We start from the raw sequence: 20,402 nt of genomic DNA, 5'->3' as shown, positions 1-20,402 counted from the left end.
ACTACACAAGGATGGTAAGGTCACACAAGAACTGTTTAATTAGAGAAAGGTGTAGATGTTGCTGCTGCTAATAATACTGACGAATAACCTTAATTGGGCACTTAAAAATGTGTCAGGCATTGTGTTATGCACTTTAAATGAATTATTTCATGTAATTCTAACAAGCCCACGAGGAAGGTACATTATTATGTACCAGTTAGCATTGAGGAAACTGCGGGATCTAGAGAGTGAATGACTCACCCGTGGCCAGATGTCCGGTAAGCATAGAGCCGAGATCACAGTCCAAGCGGCATGAATCTTTGCCCAAATCCTTGACCACATTGTTACACGAAGGAGGTGAAAGGAGGCTCTGGGGGAGAAGCTAAGGGAGACTTGCCTCTCAGCTTTAGGACTCGATGTCGCTGGTTTGTGACATCTTTTTGATCCAAGTATATCATTAACTTTTCATATTGACCAATCCGAGTTCAATTCTATTCTTGGCTCACCACTTAAATGGAGAAGGAGAGAATCTTCTAGAATTAGATAAGAATTGGAAGGAGCTGGAGCAGAGTGATGAGGAAAGGGTGAGAGATGATTCCTGTCTATGGAAAAGATTACCAGAAAAAAAAAAGTAAATAAACTGTGAACGTTGACAGATGAAAAGGGAGAAGGTGGGTTTGATGCCCAATCATAATCTTATTGAGGGAGAAAAGGCAGAGTGGATCAGACACCAGTTACTAGAAGAATCTTTGTTTCTGTCTGGAGAGGTGAGGGGTACGGCAAGCAACCTCTGCTGAACGTCAGTCTGTATGTTCCCTGGATTGCAACTGGAACTCCTTGCTGTTGCCTTTGAGCTCTGGAACTGTTTTATTGCTTTTATAAACTACTAGCTATCTTCTTTTAGGGGGAAATAACAGATGGTCATGCTGGAACTGAGCTTTTTATCTGAATCTTCAAAACCTTTTTGTGCACAATTTATGAGGTTCACTTCTTTGCAAATTCAGTGCTTTCTTGTAGCTTTCCTTTTGAGATGAGCCACAAGAGCCTCATTTTTGTTGGGCATTGCCTATTAGTGGCAAAACTCCTTTCTTATTTAATCAGCTTCTCCAAAGGAATAGTTCAGATACGTTCTATTTATGAGGGTGAAAAGATTTTGGCGGTCTGACTAAAAATAACATGTGGAATCTGCCACCTGGGTCTTCCTTCCATATTCATCTTGTATTTTTATGCGTTTTGCTTGTGGAGTTCAAGCTAATAGGTCAGCTCCTATGAGCACGGAGGAAATTTGACTGGGTCAAGTGTTTGCGGCGGAGGAACTGAGACTGTTGCCGTGCTGGGGAGAGGCTGACCCTGACCTGGCCGTGTGGCTGAAGATGAGGTTGCTGTAGCCCTGAATCCTGGCCCTCTTAGACTCAGAATGTGCAGCAGATTATTGCATACACTCTCTGTTGAGTGAAAATAACAATGAGTAAAATAATATTGCCTGTGGAAAAAACCTAGGAAATATGTTTTTTCATAATTACCAAAAATCTGCAAGATAGTTGGATACACAATAGGCTCAGAAAACAAATAACCAAACCAAACCGAAATCAACTTTGCAGAGTTAAGTGTATTCATAGCTCATCTTGTTCTACAGGCTTATTTCCCAAATTGCTCGAAATTTGTACGGTTCTGATTTATTATTCAAATCCCTGAGTCCACCAGAGATCCTCTTAGCCAGCCTTGGTGCAGTCTCTGAAGACTGCGTAGCCTTCAGGATGGCAGGACAGTTGGGTGGCTGAGAACACAGGCTCTGAGTCAAAGCCTGGGTCTAAGTCTAGGGTCTACCACTTGCAAGTTGCATGACTCGGGGTAATTATTCAGTTTCTTTAAGCCCTTCATTTTTCCTCAACTGCAAAATAGACATGACAAGTATTTTCCAGGCTTGTCGTGAGGATGAAATCATGTACATATGCCTACATCCACCCACATGTATGTATATTGTAGCATACTATATAAATATATGTATGTATAAAGTGCTGGCATAGAGTACACGCACAATAAATGACATCGATGTTATTTTTCAGTTGCAAACTTTGCTCCTGTATTGTCTCTGAAGGAAGAAATATTAGTCTCAGTGTTGAGTATTGCTTGCTTTAATTATATTGGTTTAAGGGAGAGGGCTAAGTCTATGGGTGAAAAAAATATTTTTTAGAAGTTCTGTATACTATACTTCTATTTTGGAGAATCATGAAGGCTCTGAAAAGTCCTGCAATAAAGAAACCTATTAAAATTCCTATATGTTGAATATTCCCCAAACTTATTTATCACTAAAACCATGTTTGCCAGTTATATCTATTAACATCCTGTGGATTTACTGCTCCACAAACACACTTTAGGAAATTCTGATCAGGTTGATAGCCACGGTCTTAAATATAGAAATGTATATTTGAATCCTTGTTCTGTACTTCCTGCCTCTGTGACTCTGGCAAAGCACTGAACTTGGCTCTCTCCTACTATTAGTTAAGACTCAACTCAGATGCTATCAGCTCCAGGACCATCAGGCCCCAGATAACTGGGTAAGAAACATTTCCTATCTGGGCTCGTAATCAGTGCCATGCAGAGCCCTACTGGGACCTGAGGCACAAGGAAACATCAGCTCTACTGATACCGTCTTCGTTTAAAATGAAGTTCTTCACTTTGCCTCACCCTATTCTTGGCCCTACTTATAATGCCCTGAACATGTATCTCTCATGCTAGAATAATGTTTGTATGAACCCTTACATCTATGGTACCTACCTCAGGATGGCACAAACTCAGTTTTCCAGAAATGTGTCTCGGACTGGAATATGCTTCCCCTGGAGGTCTGCTCCTTCACTTCCTTCGTGTTTCTGTTTCAGTCTCATCATCAGAGAGGCTTTTCCTGTAAGATGGCATCACTCTCACCACCACTTCCATATTTATCCCTATGGTTTTTAATTTTCCTCAAGCACCTATCATGATCTGACATCTTTTTGTTTATTGTTTGTTGTGTATCTCCCTTGACTTCAACCCTGGTTGAGCAGAGTCTTGGTCTGTTTTTCTCATTTCTGCATCCCCAGTGCCTAGCATGATGCGAGGTATATAGTAGATATTCCAAAAATATTGGCTGGGTAGATAAGTTATTTGATGACTGAAAGAATGGATGAATGAATATCTTCTTTTCCCTTCATTGCCTCTTCTGGAAAATGGGAATAGTGCAACCTAAGCTCATCTACTAGTAGGATTCAATAAGAATATGTATGTGGTAGCACTTAATATTATGCTTTGCTCGTTGGTGGTGTTCGATAAACGTTTCTTAAATAAATCTGAATCCAGCTGAATATGAATGGAAAATGGTAGCTGACAGGAGGGTTTTCTGGGACTAATACCACAAAGAGAATTCTAGGCCATGGTTTCATTTACTGAGCGGCAGTTTTATAAGCAGAATATTAATGAAGCAAGAGTCATACTCCTTGTTTTCAATAGAATGTATATTCAATCAAAGACCAAGATAATGGTTTCTCATCTTATGGTTCTCCATATTGTAGGACAGCATCAAGGGAAGTCCTAGCGTCTGGACTTGAATTTTGGCTCTGCCCTTGACTGATTGTGGGTGATTTCAGATAAGTCACTTGCCGTCTTTTTGAGCCTTAGCTTCTTTGTTTGTAGAAGAATATCCTTGTAAATAGCTGGATCTCAGATTTGCTATGGGAATCTCATATGCTAATTTTATAAAAGAGTCAGTGTTAGTTGCTGCTGTTCTTTTTACTCCCATTACCACCTCCACCACTGCTACCAAGTGACATCTCCTGGGAATTTCTAAGCCAAGCCATAAGGAAAAAAGGTTGCCCACTATTTATTTCTCTCATAAACTTGTAGCAGATCTCAAAGTCCAAAGGGAAGCTGGAACCAGGACAAATTGCATTAACTGATTGTATCCACTGATAGGACCCAGAAGCTGCTATTGCCGCCAGGAAGCTGTCCTTTGGGTCCTGTAACTCTGATCTCCACATTCCCTCAGCATTCTCCTGCTACCTTGGGGAGGTTCCAACACAGTCTGACAAATCTTTAGGACGGCGGCCATTAGCTAACAAGAAGGTTGTTGACCTGCACGTGAAGAAATGCGAAGGATGCGCATTGTTGCTCTGATAATGCTTCATTTCTCTGTTTCCTCTCTCTGTGTTTTTCAGAAGGTGAGCAAGTGATATTGCATAAATCAGTCTTCCCCACTGAGCCGAGACTGTCAAGAAAAAATGTAGAATGTGACCTCAGTGCTCCTTGGAAGGGGGAGAGGTAGGACGATGGAACCCTGGCCACCAAGCAGAGTCCAAGGAGCTGTTCTTGAAAGTGAATCGTGGATCTTTAAGGTTATTTAAAGATTACACTGCTAAAAAGGTATATTTGTGTATGCTCTGTTTTCCTGAGGACTTCAAAAGAGCTAGCAGCTTCCCTTGGGTGCTCTCCCTTGCCCACCTCCACTCCCTTTCTTTTACTATTCTTTCATTTCTTTTTGGAGAGATCACAGCAAACTCGGTGTGTGTGTGTGTGTGCGTGCACGCACGCATTTTCTCAGTAAGCACTAAAAAGAAAAGATAGCCCCCTTAAAATAGAATGACTGGGAACATATCTCCTTAAAAGAAGCTGAGATAACAGATTTCATTAAAACTGTGCTTTAATGGAATTGAAGGGAACTCTGTCATTAAGATGTGTTTGCAGAAGGTAAGTAGAAAGTGATTTTAATTATTGAATGTTTCTAAATATATCCACCCACTCCTCCCCAGCCAAGTGCTGCAGCTCTGAGGTTCCAGGAGAAACTATATAATATCATTCAAGGGTGACTTGAGATCTCCAAACTGACCATGATTTGGCAAGGTCTCTCCGTAATTAACCAAAGCAGAGACAAACCTAGAATTTTCTACTTATATAGTGGAATAATATTTTGAAATGCTATAACTATGTGCCTTGTTTTCTGCTAAATTTACCATGTTCCCTTTCAGGCAGTGGTGAAGTTTGCATGTTCCCTCTCCTAAGGGTATGTTTGCTCCAGCCTATATGCAAAACTGAGGAATAGGCAATGTTCAGATTTTTTGGTTTCATAATTAAATTTTGAAATTTGAGGCACAGGTAGACCTCCAAACAGTTTTGGGGATTTTACTTTCCCGGTGTCCTGCTTTCCTGGAAATTAGGCCCAGGAGGTAGGAAATCTTAGAGAGAAGCCACCGTGGCCAGCATGGCTTGGGATAGTAGGTTGGAATCACGGCAGGAGGTGCCCAGGCAGAGGGGGGCAGCCTCAGAGTGTTCTCTTCATGGTCTGGAGTGCAGAGCGGCATGATGTTCGCCTGGGTGGCCTGCCGTGATGCAGGTGTGGCCCAGGAGCTTGGAGCTGGAGAAGCTTCACAGTTGGAAAAAGGAAGATGATGGTGGGCACCAGGTGGGAACGTGCGAGTCTTACTGGATGGATGGCCATAGCATGATCTTGGTTTAGTAAACCTCCCTTTAAAAAAGAGGTCATCATCACATGAATGTGTGAGAATCATAAGCCTTGTTTGGGAAATAATGGAAGATGATTGGGTGAGTTAATACAATAGAACCTTAAATGCTTGGCATCAGATTTTGACTTGAGACATTTGGCAACTAGGAGTGATTGCAGTTTTTCTGGAAGGGAATTGACAATGCTTCCATTGGAAGAATGCAAAAAATATTAGGAGGAACAGTGACATTTAGGTTTTTAAGGGTAAGGACTGGATCTTGTTCATTTTTAACCCCCTAGTGCCTACTAGCACAAAATTTGACACAGCATTAGTGCTCACTAAATGCTTGTTGAATGAGAAAAAGAGAACAGTTCTCTCTCTTTTGTATTCTCATTGAAATCCAAATGGATTCCAGCAATTTAGGGTAGATGTGAGGAAGGTTTTTCTGGAGGGAAATTATTACCCCTTGAAATAGAAACTGAGGGAAAATGTGCAACATCTTGAAAGGTCTCTATCGTTTAGACTTGTTCTAGCCTAAATGTCAGAGGTAATTTTGCTGACTTTTCAACATTAAGATGTATATAAAGAGCGCTGAAAAACAACGACTAGCCATGAAAAGACATGGAAGAATGGTGAATGCCTATTGCTAAGTGAAAGAAGTCAGTCTAATTGTACTGTATCATTCCAACTATATGATGTTCTGGAAAAGGCAAATCCATAGAGACAGTAAAAAAAAAAAACATCCGGGGTTAGGTGGGAGGGAAGAAGGGTTAAATATGTGGAGCACAGAGGATTTTTAGGGCAGTGAAATTATTCTGTATGAAACTGCAGTGGTGGATTCATGGTACTTACACATTAGTCAGATCCCAGAGAACTATTCAGCACAAAGAGTGCACGCTAATGTAAACTATGGACTTCACTTAATAGTGATGTATCTATTGTTTCATCACTTGTAACAAACGCATTGCACTAATGCAAGATATTAACAGTGGGGGAAACTGTGCGAGGGAAGGGCAGATTAGGGGCCTGGGAGAACTCTGTACTCTCTGCTCAGTTTTTCTGTAAACCTAAAGCTACTCTAAAAAATAGTCTATTAATTATTTTTTTGAAATAAACTGTAGATCATCAAAGACATAGAGGAAAGAGAATTCTCTTAATTTGGGGACCATTTATTCTTTACTAAAATGTTAGTGAGAACTGGTGCTCCTCTCTTTATTTGTGAGTTAGAAAGGACCAGGAGGAATTGAGAAGAGGACCGTTACCTTCCTCTGTCAGACAAAAATAAAAGTGAATTGTAGCAATCAGTTCCTTTCTGCATACTCCAAACTGAAAGATACAGGAGAAAAAAGATCCTTCTTTGACTTTTCTCCCTGGCAATTGAGGGCTTGTGTTCTTGGCAGTTAAAAGCAACAGACATGTGAGTAGGCATATGGAAATCAAAGGGCAGAATGTAGCTGCGTCCAGTTCTCATTGAACAGCTCACAAAAGCAGGGTCCAGGATCCAAAAGGAAATGCCAACCCCCATTCCGTCTCCTTGATTGTGCCTCCCACTCCAGCATTTCCCTGGGGTTTGTCCTAGCTTACCCTCATTTTGGGGCACACGCTGGCTCCCTTCGTGTTGCCCAGGACTGCATTATGATGCCAAATGGTATTTCCAGTTTGTATTTCATTCTTCTCCAGCTATTAGAGCGGACCTAGCCTTCTGTTGGATTTTTTTTTTTAACTTTGTCGGAAATTGAGCAGATGGATTTGAATTCCTAATTTTCTTCAAAAATGTGCCAAGCACTTGTTCCTTTGTTCCTTATTTTCCCCTTGACCAATTCCTTGTCGCTTTGCATTTTTCCTCTTTAAAGGCATCTCACTGATGAGTCTTGTCTCTGTGTTCTAGGCATCTCGTCTCTAGCTAAGTTCTCTAAAATCCACTCCTCTTTTGTTTTGTACATTATCCTAGTTTCACACACCTAGTGTATGTCAGTGGACACACAAATATTGCCACTGAAATAATTGAAAATCATATTAAAAGTTAAGATATGATTCATACTTCTTGTGATTGCTTAAGAAAAGGAAACACGTATTCGTCTAGTGTTTTATTGAGTACTAGCTATGAAGCAATTAACTTTCAAAGTGCCTAAGATAGATTATCTTAATTTAATCTCATTGTGTATCCCCAGCAAGTGGGCTGATAGTCCCATTTTACAGAGTAAGGTGGTGAGACTACAGAAATGGACTTGCCTGAGGTCAGATGGCTAGTAAGCAATAGAGCCAGGAGGCAAATTCAGATTAATTTCACTCTTTAGTCTGCTTTTATTTTGATTAAAAGAGTATTGGCTTTGCAATCTGAAGGGTTTAGGTTTGAGTTCTTCCTTTGGAGGATTGGGGGCATGCGGGACAGTTACTTAACTTGCTTAAACCCTACTTTCTATGTCGTAAAATGGAGAGGATATCAATTGACTTTCAGTATTGCTGTGAGAATTAAAAGAGATAATGAAGGTAAGTCCTTGCATAGGGCCTGGTAGGCAGTAATTTGCAAAATGTCAATTATTTTTTATATTAAAGCTGTTATTTTTATTGAGGATGATATAATTCATCTTGGGATAGAAAACTAAACTGTACCAAGTTGAGACATACACATTACCATACGTCGCTAGATCTGTGTTCCTTACTCAGCCACACGAGCCCTGTGACCGAAATCAGCTCTGAAATTGTTGTCATAGTGGTCCTCTACTGACATCTGCACTCCCATTTCCCAGCCCTGCGGCCAAAACCTTATTTGGAAACGTGATTGTTTTGCTCCCTTTTCTTAGAGGCCATGTTTTTCTGGTCAGCAGCTACCTGCGCAATTTAATGCCAGACCTTTCTTCTTCCATCAGCACACCTGTCTGAAGCCTTCCTACTGGGCTGAAGTGATCTATTTTCCATCCGTAGTGGCTCTCTTTTTGGATTAAAGGTCAGCCATTCACATCCATGGCTCTCGCCTTCCTCCTGCAGCTGCCTGTGCAAACAGCAGTGTTACATTGACTTGTTTTGCCTTCTTCCTCCTGCCTCTCTTGCTACCAGTCAGATATTAAAGGCTTACCTTGGCTGGATGCTTGCTTGCCTTTGCCATCAGTTTTAGGGGTTGAAATGCAAAGCCAAAATTATCAAAATGAAACAAAGAAAAGTAACAATGGACAACACAAGCCACCATGAATTGCATATGTGGTATTTTAAATTAAACACATCTTGAAATGCCTTTCTCTTGCTTTGGTGGAGAGTCGCTTTTCCTTTTGTTTTCTTTAAAGCATCCGTTTTCAATCTTGGAAAGTCTGCCTTGTTTCCAGGAAACAGAATCCAAGTCAATCTATAACAACTTTATAGTATGCTGGAGGGGGTGCTGGTAATTTCCTATATCTTGGTAATTTACTTGTATCTGGTTTTTATACATGGAACAAATATCCGAATGTGTCTGATGTGCCAAATGAAACTGCATGACACTGGGTGCGAATTAGCCAACCAGAAAAGGTCCAGGAAGCTGCAGTTAGGCGAGCAGTTAAGAATATTATAAAGGAAACCTAAAGATGCTCCACTTTAGCCCAATGGAAGCTAACCTCTAGTTTTGATGCAACCAGAAAGCTCTACTTCCCACAAAAGAGCTAGCAAGTGAAGACCTCCCTTCTAGCAACCTCTGTGGCCCAAGGAACACAGGGTAGCTGGGTAGAGAATGCCTAGAGAGGGGAATGAGACAGAAAGGCATTTTGCAAGTGGTATTGATGGAAAGCAGTCTCTTTAGTGGTGTTATTGACTTGTGTTGTTGATTTAAAGCCTGAACTTTGATCACTTGCAGACAGAGACAGAGAGAGAGAGTTTTACAGTTAGAAATCTGAACTCTGATACAATGAAACAGCATCCTAGTGTGCCCTGTGGTGGGATGAGAACAGAGGGAGTGCAAGAAACCATCAGGCATCCAGACTGGATCAGCCAGGAATCATTCTTAGATACATTGGGCTAGGGGTTCAACAGTTTCTTAGTGAGAAGGAGTTAGAAGTTGATACCAGAATCTTACTGTATGGAAATTCATTTTTCTATATATTAGCTATGCTTAAGCTAACTATCATAAACTGCAAATAAAAATCCCCAAATGCAGGCATTCCTCTGGGCTTTGTGATAGAGGGCTGTTTGGATGGGTGGTCCAGCCTGGACCATGGCACTCAAGGGCCCACAGAGGGCAATACCGGATACATGGTAATACTTACAGAATGTGGTTTGTCAAAGTGGACTTCTGTTTTCTGTACCATCTGTCACAATAGCATTGTGAAGAATAGGAAAGACAAAATCCCTTCCTTGGAAGAGCTTACAATCTAGGGGAAAGGCAGGATACATGAAAATGTAACAAAAATACAGAATTATTTTATTTATACTTCATTATCAAAGTAATACATGTGCATGGTAAAAGCAAGACAAACATTAAAATACCAGAACAGACTATAATTTAAAAATATAGTCCCCTGACCTGCCACTCGTCACTTCCAGTCTCACCACCAGAGTCAAGCTCTTTTAACTGCTTTTATTTTTTAGATCTTCTGGTAGTTATGATCAAAGCACTAAAAAATATGTGTATGCTGCTTTATCTCCATTAATAAACATTATGTATTATCTATTGCTCCCCATTATAATAGGATTTAGCTCACCTCCCCCCTTCCTCCTATCTAATTTTATAATCGTATTATTGTGTTTATTTTTTCTATGATTACTTCTATAACTAATTAAGTCTGTAGTTTTCTCTCTCATCAATTTTTGATGAAATCTTCTTTCTTTCATTCTCTCCTTCATCTCTTGCCCAACTCCATTGTCAGAGCCTGAACTTTTTCAATGTAAAGGCTGATAGATTTTACTTTTTGTTCTGTAAGGAAACTTGTCTCTCATGCCTTGTATGCAGATTATTTAAATAGCAATATAAAATTCTTTACAATGAAGTGCCATATGCATAGTCCAGGTTATTCTAGTTACTTTACTCATTCTGAGACCTGAGAAATCAGTAAAGATAGAATAGATGGAGAATGGTTCATGCAGACATTAGGACGTGATCTGAGTCTCGAAAAATGCAGAAGACTCAGATGGGCAGAGAGAGGTTGAAGGTGTGGAGGGGACAAGAAAATGAGTCTGGTATGGTCAGGTGACAGACAAGTGACAAGGCTCCATGGAGAAAATGATTTCTTGGAGCAAAATGGTGGCTAAAGTTGGAAAGGTAGCTTAGGACCAGATGGTTGGCTATGAGCCTCAGGCTGTCTGCTTCCCAAAAGTTGTAGCCTACACTTTCGCTGCTTCCACTTCCTGCTCTCTCTCTCTCTGCTCCCTCTTTCAATCTGGTGTATGCCCACACAGCTCTATTAAAATTTCTCTCAAAGACCACCAGAAAGTTATCTAATAGTTTAGTCCTAACTCACAGCTTCCTTTATGCCTTTGTGGGATTTGATAGGATTGGCCATCGTCTGCTCCTTGATACTTCTCACTCCCTTTATCCTGTAGCATCGGATTCTTCATATTCTTCTCCTGCCTCTCTCAATTTTACTCCCTTGTCTTTTTCAGTGTGCTTTCTTTGAGGGTCTCTAGGGATTCTGCACTTGACCCTGGTCTCTCTCCATTCCTGCTCTGTTCTCTTCTATCTACCCTATGCTTTGACTCCCTGAGTCTCCAGCTTTGACTTCCTTCCCATGTTCCAGATCTACTTCACAGCTCAATCTGAATAATCAACCGAACTTTTTACACTCAGTGTGTGCGAAACTTACCGTATTCGCTTCCACGCCAGCTCCTCTTCCTGTTTTCTTTGTCTTCTGTAGTTCTGTCATTGTCCTTTAAGTCAGCTGGATTCAAACACTCATTTTAAACCCCGACTACCCTTCATATCCAGTCGGTCACTGGCCTCTATAAATTTTCTGTCCTACCTTTACATTCTCAGTGTTGCAACCGTGGCAGGACCCCCTTTTTATCTTCTCTGTGTTGAGTCAAATGTCTCCTAAATGTTTTCTAACGTCTCCCCATTTCAATCAGCCCTTCACAATAATACTAGACTAGGATAGGTCAGATCATTTTGTCCCTGGCTCAGAACCTTCAATGGTTCCACTTCACTGGCAGAATAAAGGCTTAATGTTTTTATCTGGCTTGGCCATTCAAGATCATCCATGTCAACCTTTCCAGCACTGTCTTCCACTATTTCCTCTCATGCAACCTGTAGTTAGGCAATACTAGATTTCTCAGTTTCCCCCTAATATGACTTTCTTGGCTTCTCTGCCAGATTCCTGATTTGAACTCTTGACATCTTTCACACAAAACTCAGTTCAGGGGCCGGCCTGGTGGCGCAGCGGTTAAGTTCGCATGTTCTGCTTCTTGGCGGCCCGGTGTTTGCCGGTTCGGATCCTGGCTGTGGACATGGCACAGCTTGGCACACCATGCTGTGGTAGGCGTCCCACATATAAAGTAGAGGAAGATGGGCATGGATGTTAGCTCAGGGCTGGTCTTCCTCAGCAAAAAGAGGAGGATTGGCAGCAGTTAGCTCAGGGCTGATCCTACTCAAAAAACAAAAAAAAACTCAGTTCAGTTGCTACCTAGTTCATGAAGCCTTTCCTGGGTATCACCACTTCCCTCCCTCCCACCCCACCCTCCTTCTACTGGGGTAAAATGACTTGTCTTTATGTCTTCCATAGTGCAGTCACGCATCTCTTAATGACAGGGAAGTGTTCTGAGAAAGGCATGAATAGGCGATTTTGTCATTGTGAGAACACTATAGAGTGTGCTTACATAAACCTAGATAGTATGGCCTACTACACACCTAGGCTATATGGTACTAATCTTATGGGACCGCCGTCGTATATGCAGTCCATCGTTGACCAAAACGTTGTTATGTGACGCGTGACTGTATATATAGTATTTTACCTTAAACTACTGAAATTTTATTGAGGATAAGACAGTGGCTTAATTTTATATCACCTCCCCCCTTATCTTATAGCTGGTAGGAATTTATTATTTAACCTAATTAGAGAGTATTTTAGTGAGAAAGACATACCTTTTGAGGTCAGAATACGTAGTCAAAGCATGTTCCTTTTAACCATCCTATCTTAAGCAAGACACTAAACCTCTTGAGCTTCTGTAAAATTAGGATAATATTTGTATCTCCACATCTCTGCGAGCCAATGAATTCGTATTTATGAATACTGCAAGGTTCTATGTTTCTCTTCCTTTTCAAAGAGTTAATAGTTACATTCTTTTTCTGAAACACTCTCCACCAGCCTGTATTACTGTGAGATGTATGTTACTAATTCTGTGTTACAGAGAGGAGGACTATGAGAAAGGGGAGAATTTGACTTACATTTATCTAGATAGATATCTTCTCTCTCTCAAAAGGATTCGTATCCTCAAATAAGGATTTGCTCGGAAAATTTTGTCAAGCACACTAAAGTACTTAGAATCACTGAGGCAGGCCCAGGAATCTCCAGCTGCCTCAGTGTATGTTTCACACCTAGACCAACTCCTGGCTCATTTAACAAGGAAGGTGGGATAGGGCTTTTCAGGGTCCATGGGGAGAAGGGTCTAGACAAGACCTTCAGGCTAGACGTCCCTCCTGGCCACCAGAGGGCGCTCTACACAGAGGCAATGAACTGTAGAAATGGAAAGACGTGGAGTAGACTTTGGACCCCTAGGTTTGAATCTCTACTTAATTTTTCACTTCAGTCAGGTTACCCATAATTTTAGAACATGAAAAATGGATCATACCTGCTTTGCATAATTGTTAAGATTAAACGAGGTCATGTAAGTGAGAGCACTTAGCTTGAGTGCTGGCACGGTGTTGGTACCACCCTGTGAGTTCCCTCTTTGTCTTCCTTCTGCCCATCCTCCCAACCCCTCACCCCAACACTGAGTTTACTCTCTTGGCCTGGATCAAGAGAAGCTGCCTACAAGGTGACTGTTGATCAGAGCAGGACCATATCCCTTGACGGGTCCCCCAAACCTCCAGGGGTTGTCACTCTAAATATAGCTTTTGGATGAATAAGGAAATGCAACCAGTCAGCAGCTCCTAGTGGCTTCACAAAAGCAGTCATTGGCAGGGAGCCCACAGTCAGACAGTGTGGAGACAAGAATAGTATTCAAGGCTAGTTCAGGGCTCTCTCTGCCAGTTTCTCCTGCCACTGCACATGTGGGCACAATTGGGGATTAACTCTTCCCTTCTTTCTGTAGCACAGCCACAGTCTTTATTAAGTAGGTGTTGGATTTCAGTTCCTTCTAGAAAAACTATTTGCCTATACTTAATGAAGTAGCACATTAAACCCATCTTATGAACAATACCTTTGTTTACCATTCCTAAATTAGAAATATCGATTGCAGGCTTTCCAAGTTGATTACGCGGCTGCCCTTGTATATCCACTCAAGTGGGTTTTGTATGAGTCACCACTATGCTGAGGCTTAGACCTCTTGAAAAAGCACAGACTATTTTAGCAGACACTTGCTCAGTTAATCTTCTGGTTACTTTTAGGCATGATTACTGCCTTCCATGCTTTCTCCAACCACTTAGCTTTATTGTAGCTGATTGCACAGACCTAAGATACCAGATTTCATTTGCTCTGTTTCAGTGCCTAATTCATTAGCCCGCCCTTGACAGAAAAGTGGAAGTCTCTGTTCCCTCACATTGATGCCTAGTGGCTGTTGATAGAGGTCATTGGCTTTCTGAATCTGTGGCTAGTCTGGGCATCTCAGAATAATACTTACTTTCTGGGGGCCGATAAGAATAGAGCCAGAATGGGAAAGAGAAATCTCCCCGTGAATCTTGTAGAAAAATCGGAACCAGAAGCATATACACAAAAGATCATCGAGTGTTCTTTTCTTCATTGACGAAAGTAGAGGTTTGGTTCCAGGTATGAGCCGGTTCCTCTTAAGGAAGCTTGAGGAACATGGAACAATGCTGAGACTGAGAGAGTTTGGAGGGCAGGCTTTTAGCTCAAGAGGCAACTTCCATGTGCCAGGAGCAAAGACAAGAAGAGGGATTCATGGAGGGCGTTCATAATTAAAACTTTGACCATTTAATGAACACTTACTGCATGCCAGGCACTGTGCCAAATGCTTTATGCGCATCATTCTGCATTGACCCTCAAAACAACCCTGTGAGGTAGCCTTATAATCCCTATTTTATAGATGAGCAAATTGAAGTTCAGAGAGACCAAGCTATTGATCAAGGACATGGAGCAATAAATTCAAGGCTCCATTAAGCTCATAGTACAAACCATTTTACCAGTTAAAAAAAACCAAGAAAGTGTATTTTACTCAATTGTCACTTCTTAGAAGTAGAATCAGTCAGTCACTTTGGTTCAGCACCTACTGCTCAAAAAGGTGCCCTAGTCACTGACCAGGCTCAGTTCTGGACTTACCTCAAAAAAGGCTTCTCTCACCCCTTGAGGCTAGTCTGCCAGCACCCTCCTCCACCCCAACCATGTGCTCCACATCACCTTGTACTTCAGCCTTCTCCACACTGCACTGTAATTGCCTCTTTGTCTGACGGCCCGTTTAGATTGTGAGCAGCCTAATGGTGGAGTGGGAACTGGGTCCTGTTCATCTGTCTGTCCTGACCCTGGGCACAAGGGCTACAATATACTAGCTGCTCAGGAAATGTTTGTTGGATGAAAACAAAGCATGCAGAGAGCCAGCCAGCTGAGTCTCACGTGAAGGAATTCCAGATGAGTTAAGTACAGATGGGGCCAACAGGAAATTAGCACAGAATATTTGGAAACAGAAATCTCTCCTTGACTTTTACGGAACGATATACAGATGTCCATATAGAAAAGATTGTTGAGTTCTTTTAATGGATTTTAAGGAAATTTGTGAATGCAAAGTTCACATTGTGTTGTTCTTTATCTGATGCCTTCTCTCAGCGAATGTTGGTATATAGCACCAATCAGTAAGCGTCGTGTGCTCGAGCTGTGGGAGATAGCAGGAAGTATAGGGGGTTGCTGGCCTTCCCCAAGATGTGTGCTAGGATGTTGTCTTAGTCTGTTCGAGCTGCTATAACAAAATACTATAGACCAGATGGCTTATAAACAGCAGGAAGTTATTGCTCACAGTTCTGGAGGCTGGATGTCCAAAAGCAGGGTGCCAGCATGGTCTGTTTCTGATGAGGCCTGGCTTCTAGGTTGTAGACTGCCAGATTCTTAAACCCTCACATAGCAGGAGGGGCAGGGGATCTCTTTGGGCCTCTTTTATATGGGTACTAATCCACTTAATGAACGCTTCACCTCTTATGACCTATTCACCTCCCAAAGCCCCCACCTCGTAATACCATCAGTATGGGAGTTAGGATTTCAACATGTGAATTTTGGAGGGGTACAGACATTTAGACCATAGCAGATGTATTTTTCAAAGCAGTGTCTCAAAATGACTGAAATCTTTTGTGTCAGTCAGAAAGGGACCTGAACAAAAGATGTCCTTTTGTAGGTTTATACAACAGTTCTGAGATTGGGATTTTAAGATTTTACTTTTCCTTTTTCTCCCAAAGCCCCCCAGTACATAGCTGTGTATTTTCAGTTGTGGGTCTTTCTACTTGTGGCATGTGGGATGCCGCCTCAGCGTGGCCTGATGAGCGGTGCCATGGTCTGCACCATTAAACTGGCGAAACCCTGGGCCTCTGAAGCAGAGCTCGAGAACCCAACCACTCGGCCACGGGCCGGCCCCATGAGATTGGGATTTTAGATATCAACATAAACTTTGCCAGATTCTGAAGAGGGACTGTGTGGTTTCCATTCAGCTATTTGTCACTGGAGTGTCTGTATCCTGTCTTTCACCTTGATTTTAGAGATAGACATAGCCTCAGGAAATGGAATATCAAGAAATCATTTATGGTGAGGGAGTGTGACTTTTTCTCATTATCATTTTTGCCAAGTGCCTACTACTGTTGTATGGAAACAGAAGTACAGTAGTCTCCCCTTTTGCTTTCCGTGGTTTCAGTTATTAAATGGAAAATTCCAGAAATAAACAATTAATAAGTTTTAAATTGCTTGCCATTCTGAGCAGCTTGATGAAATCTTGTGTCGTCTCCCCCGGAATGTGAATCATCCCTTTGTCCAGCAGATCCATGCCGTATACCTTCCCACTCGTTAGTCACTGATTAGGTGTGTCAGTTATCAGATCTACTGTCACGGTATCACAGTGCTTGTGTTCAAGTCACCCTTATTCTACTTAATAATGGCCTCAAAGTACAAGAGTAGTGATGCTGGCAATTCGTATATGCCAAGGAGAAGCTGTAAAGTGCTTCCTTTAAGTGAAAAGGTGAAAGCTCTCAACTTATTAAGGAAAGAAAAAAGTTGTATGCTGAGGTTGCTAAGATCTATGGTAACTTTTATTACAGTATATTGTTATAATTTCTCTATTTATTATTAGTTATAGTTGTTAATCTCTTACTGTATGTAATTTATAAATTAAGCTTTATTATAGGTATGTACATATAGGAAAAAACAGTTTTTGTAGGGTTTGGTACTATCTGCAGGTACAGGCATCCACTGGGGGTCTTAGAACCTTTCCCCCACAGCTAAGGGGGGACTGTAGACACTGTTCCACTCTTTGGCACAGGATCTTGACAGATACCTGTCTTCAGAGGTTTGGGCTTAGGATACTTCATTATCACCAAGAGTTTCAGGGTTTGAAGTGTGGATCCTGTTAGGGTAAAGTATTGAGGACCAAGATCAGCTCTCTAAGAGACCACAGGAGGAACTGCTCATTTTTCATAACAGTCTTGAAGTATTCTACCATGGTCTGTGTGTAGACATGCACCAGGTAAAATAAAGAACCTTCAGTGTTTGTTGTTGGCAGAGTCACATTCTATCTTTTTGTTCTCTTTACAAATACGGATTGATTAGAGAAGACTTGGCTTATGGAGGAGTCTGCCCAACTCACGCGCTTCTACTTTCTGGATTCCTGGGGGGTCTAGAGACAGCTAGAGACATTTCATCCTTGTGAAAGTCTCCCGGTATTCCGTGCATTCATCCTCTTGACCCAGTTAGACTGTGAGTTGCGTAAAGGTTGGCAACTTATCTTTGATTGCTTGCGTATTTTTCTCCACCCATTAGAACATTTTGAATACAGAGAGGTGTTCAATAATATGATGACCAAGTGACCAAGATATTTGGAAACACATTTTAAGTGTCAAAGGAACTCAATAAATGATCTAAATTACATTGTTGCTAGAAAACTTAGAATGGAAATTTACAACCCATGTTTGTTACTAAACTGAAGACTACGTTAGTCATTCTACCAAGCTCTTGGAAAATGGAGTAGAGTATCAAAAAATCCTCCAATTCCCACCCCAAGAATGTCTTCCATATAATTTTGCTTCTGACAGGAACAGACCCACACAGAGCACACTGTACTTTTTGGTATGCAAGTACTTCAGACTATAAATCATTATTTTCCTATAGTATTACTCATTAAGTGTTTTAAAATGTTTTTGTATGTGATAAACTTATTTCTTTTTGCTTTTAAATGAGTGTTTGGAAAGCACAATATTTAAACCCCCAATATTGAATGTATGTGGGTGGATCTATGGGTGAATGGCAAATGTGAAATTTACTGTGAAATATTGGCTGGATCATTAACCTACAGTTCGTAACAAACAATTGATGGAGAACGAAGGCCTTACCTATTTGACGTGCTTTAGCCTATGAAGGGTAAATATGACAATGAAAGTGCTGAGCCTGATTATTCAGAATGAGAAAAACAAATTTCTCAACCTCATTTTCTTGATTACTAGTTTTCAGATGATGTGACTTTGACACAGGATATTTCTACTTGGTGCCCGTCTCAAAATAGCTTGTACTAATATAGCCTTTCATTCAAATTTTTAAAAGATCTGATTCATCAGAAGGAAGTTCGTTGTAAGAGAAGGATATGGAATTCAGTGATAGGCAGAACTGAATTTGAAATATGGCTACACCATTATGTAGTAACAATGTGATTTGGGGATATAATAAAAAATAAAGATTTGGCCTTTGTCCACTCTTCCTGACCCAGAGCTCCTAAAACCCCTGGGATTCACTGTCTTGTATGCTAATGAGGTGACTCATGGGAGAGGGGAGGACCTAGATAGTCATGTGATTAGAAGGTTAAAACTTTCATCCCCACCTCTTGACTTCCAGGAAGGGGAGAAGGGCTAGAGAGTGAGTTTAGTTACCAATGGCTAATGATTTCATCAGTCATGCCCACCTCCATATAAACCCCTAAATGACATGTTTAGGGAGCTTCTGGGTTAGTGAACAGATTGATGTACTAGGAAGGCAGCACGCCTGGAGAGGGCGTGGAAGCTCTGTGTTAACCCTCTCCCTTCCCCCTACCTTGTCCGATGCATCTCTTCCATTTGACTCTCCCTGAGTGGTGTAGTAGAGCATAAGTAGAACATTTTCCTGAGTTCTGTGAGTCATTCTAGGGAGTTGTCACACTTGACAAGGGGGTAGTGGAGCCCCTGAATTTGTAGTTGGCTGAGCAGAACTGTGGGTAGCCTGTGCACCTCATTTGCAGGTGGCATTAGAAGAAGGGCAGTCTTGTGGGACTGAGCCCTTAACTTGTGGGGTCTGCACTAATCCTGAGGAGTTAGTGTCAAAACTGAGTTGTTGGACACCATATTGATGTTGGAGAATGGGAGAATTAGTGTGGAAAAACATGTTTTTGGTGCCAGAAAAAACAGCACAGATCTTAAGGAAATTTTTTTAACTGCAATGAACTTTGTTTTGTAATCTCTCTAAAAAACGGAAGTTGGGCATTATAAAACTTCCAAGGGTGATTAGGAAGAATGAAAGGAATGATAGATATAAACCTCCTTGCACAGCATTTGTTATTTAATAGCTCTACCTAAATGTTAACTTTCCTTCCTTATTTTCCACCTGATTTTTAAAGGATTGCCAGACATCTGTGCCATACTGTTTAGAATGTGGTGGAGAATATGGCAAATAAATGACTTAGGATGGCTCTAAATTACCAAGAGAAGATACAGAAAGGAAAATCCCAGGAACTCTGCATCAAATGGAGAAATGTGGAGTTCTCTTTTGAAGTAGATTAATAGGCAATTAAACAACCAATTTATCCAAACAGTAATTAATGGCCTGATAACGTGAAGGGAAAGCTCTCATAGCATATTATTCCAGTCTTGTTCAAATTTTTTTCTTTTTTCTAATGACTTGGATGAAATTATGGAGGGCCTGCCTGGCAAATATATCAGAAGAGAGTGTGTTTGATCAGTGAAGATCTCAGATAAGTTTTCTTAGGCCCAGAGCTATGCACCAAAACCAAAAAGGTGAAATTTTCCAGCAAAAATTTTAATGCCTAGTGTTGACATCAAGGTTGGTGTAGACTACTGCTCTGGAATGGTCAGAGCCCATACAAAGCATTGTCTCATTGCAGGGGCTATAAACTATGAGATATTCCCTAGCACAGAATGCCTAGAGATGGGCAACCAGGTTGAAGAAAGGGTGGAGGAGGGAGGCTGTGGAAGCTTTGCCAACGAGAGAAGAGTTCAAGGACCTGAACTGTTTCAGTAAGAGAACAGGTGTCTTTGTTAATTTATTTGAAGAGTTGTCATGTGCAAGGAGAGACAAGGTAATTCTGGTCACTCTAGAAAACAGTGTAAACCAATGGGTTTATGATACTGGGAGGTAAAATCTAGTTCCAATTAGGAAAGATTTTTCTGATGATTAGAGTAATTCAAAAATTGAGTGAGTGACCTCAAAGAGTAAAGAGCTCCTCATTGCTGAAAATTTCAAGCAGGGACTGCATGATGCAAGGAAAAGAAGGCTGAACAGAGTCTCCTCCAATTCCCACTCTAAAAATCCTCTTAATTATTTTTAAAATAGCGAGCCACATTAAAACCAAAGAAAGACATCCATAATTCAGCTAAATTTGACAAATCAAATTTGTTCAAGTTTCTATCCTATATTAGGTCCCTTTGCAAGG

The sequence above is a fragment of the Equus asinus genome, chromosome 23 (assembly GCF_041296235.1).
Source record: "Equus asinus isolate D_3611 breed Donkey chromosome 23, EquAss-T2T_v2, whole genome shotgun sequence".
Classification (NCBI taxonomy): Eukaryota; Metazoa; Chordata; class Mammalia; order Perissodactyla; family Equidae; genus Equus; species Equus asinus.
The sequence above is the reverse complement of the archived record's forward strand: the minus strand, read 5'-3'. Positions refer to the sequence as shown.